Source organism: Helobdella robusta (genome assembly GCF_000326865.2).
Source record: "Helobdella robusta unplaced genomic scaffold HELROscaffold_7, whole genome shotgun sequence".
Classification (NCBI taxonomy): domain Eukaryota; kingdom Metazoa; phylum Annelida; class Clitellata; order Rhynchobdellida; family Glossiphoniidae; genus Helobdella; species Helobdella robusta.
Genome location: NW_008705398.1, coordinates 3,271,908 through 3,274,701, shown reverse-complemented (window position 1 = coordinate 3,274,701; position 2,794 = coordinate 3,271,908).

The following is a 2,794-nucleotide window of genomic DNA, read 5'->3' as shown; positions in this document are numbered from 1 at the left end:
TATTGATCTTGACCAGATATGCAATACAGTCAGAAGTTGTATTTATATTTTTAAAACATTTTCAAGCCTTAATTTTAATTATTATGAATATTTTATATTTGTATACAATGTTAATTTTTGTATATTCGACAATGGTTATTGCATTAGGTGGGTCTGTAAGCACTATGGAAATGTTAAACCGTCTGCAAATTTGAAAAAACTGGGACACGACCTAACCAGGCATCCTTGTTGTGTGGTTGCACTGCAGCAGTTTATGTGGCATACTGCAAAAATCGGAAGGTAGTAATAAAAATTAAATTGAAATATTTAATAATGATTAGTGATAATAAACTTTTGTTTATTGTTGTATGCTGTTAGTGATAATAATACCTTAAAAAATTAAACTCAGACACTCATGGGTTTTATTTGAAGAAACAGCCAAAAACTGTGTTCAGACGGATTGCGTAGCATCAATTAACGACGTTAAAGAAATAATTGATCCAAGATGCACAGATTACCGTGCTGATATGTCCACTTTGAAACAATATTTTTCCAATGAAGCATAGTCTAAATTAGAAAATAAGATATGGTCAATTTTTGTTGTTTGTGGACATCACTCTGGAAGAGACAACCTAACTCGTACTTCGTGGGTGCATTGTGATGACTGCATAAACTGGTACCATTGTTCATGTGTTGAAATGGAAAGGTTACCGAAGGACCATGGTTTTGTCAACAGTGTTAATATAACTATCTTAGGTCTTTTGGTAACTGTTTCGTCTTAACACATGAACAATGTACCCATGTGCATTACTGTGTAAATATGTGTGTTTGTCTGTGTGTGTTACTATATGACACATGATATAATAAATTTTTTATTTTAAAAATTGTCATTCTATAACAAAAATGCCTTATATTGTCTTAATAAACATCAAATTTTGCGCTTTGACTGCGTCCTGTATCGTCAAAATAAACTTTGTTTTACAAACTTCGGCCATCTCAACGTCGAATTCGTCGTGCGATTCTCACGCATTTCACTGTCTAAACGTCGTATTCGCCCACTCGTGATTCGCACGCCTTATAGTATTTTAACGTCGAATTTGACGTGCGGGTTTCTCAAGATTTATGATTTCAAACGTCTAAACGTTGTATTCGCCCGCTCGTGATTCGCACGTCTTATAGCATCTCAACGTCGAATTCGCCGTGCGGGTTATTTTCTATTTTCATCTTAACGTTGAATTCGTCGTGCGATTCTCACGCTTTACACCGTTAAAACGTATTCGCCCGCTCGTGATTCGCACGCCTTGTAGCATCTCAACGTCGAATTCGACGTGCTGGTGCCTCACGATTTATAATTTCAAACGTCGTATTTACCCGCGATTCGCACGCCTTATAGCATCTCAACGTCTAAAACGCCGTGCGGCCTCACGCTTTATAGCATTAACACATTCAATTCGCCGTGCGGATTTCTCACGCCTTATAGCATCTCAACGGCGTGTTCGCACGCCTTATAGCATCTCAACGGCGTGTTCGCACGCCTTATAGCATCTCAGCGGAGTGTTCGCCGTGCGAATCCGCACACCTTTTAGGACTGACCTTTTATTAAATTAAAAAGATGGAAAATAATTTAATATATATATTTTTTATTATTAACCAATATAACAGAAGTTAAAATAAAACATAAAGCAAAACAATAAAAAGCGGTTTAGGGTATAATTAATAAATTTAAATTAAAAAGATCTAACTGGTTTTTGAAACAAATTTAACATTTAGTGATTGAAATTTACAAAATAAAACAAGAGACTACTAAAGTTTAACAGTTGAAAATTGGTACTTAGCTTAGTTAGAATATTCTTAGCAAATAAACTTCTTAGCAAAGCCTTTCTTTAATGTTTTTACATTTCTATCTACATTCTATTAATTTTAAAATTAGTAAAAAAGTAAAAATGAATGTTAATGCATGGATTTTTTAATCAATCAATCAATCAATCAATCAATCAATTAGCTTATAAAGCGCTATTTCCGCGATGTTCAACAGCGCTCCTCAATGAATTTTGAAAACAGATGGGTCTTGAGATCCGCTCTGAACTTCGCAAGTGATGGAGAAATAGTTAGAGAAGTAGGTAGAGAGTTCCAGAGAAAAGGACCAGAAAAAGCAAAAGCAGATTTGGCAAAAGAGTGTTTAAGACGAGTTAAGAAAAAGCGAGAAGAAGAAGACGATCGTAAACCGGGGCGTTTAGGTTCAATTAATATATCTGATAAGTACTTAGGAAATAATTTAGATTGAGACTTATACATGAACATGCAAATTTTAAAAATTATTCTATATTTTATAGGTAGCCAGTGCAAGAGAACAAGATATGGAGATATATGAGAAAAGAAAGGGGCACGAGCAACTAGACGAGCAGCAGAGTTAAAAGCTTTACTTAAAGGATAGAGTATAGAGTCAGGAAGACCATAGTAGAGCGAGTTACAATAATCAATCCTAGATAAGACTAACGAAGTAACAAGAAGGAGAAGAGTAGGATCATCAAGAAAAGGCAAAAGTTTTTTTATTCTACGTAGATGAAAGTAAGAACTCCTAGCAACACTATTAATCTGAGAAGAGAGAGACATAGTAGAATCAAAGATAAAACCTAGACTACGAAACTTATGAGAGACATCAAGAGTTTTAGAATCAGGTAAGATAATAGGAGGAATAGTAATTGAGTGTTTAGATTTATTAAAACAAATTAATTCAAACTTAGAAGGATTAAGTTTAAGACACATAGAATCAGACCAAGCGATAATCGAAGAAAGACATAGAGATAAATTATGA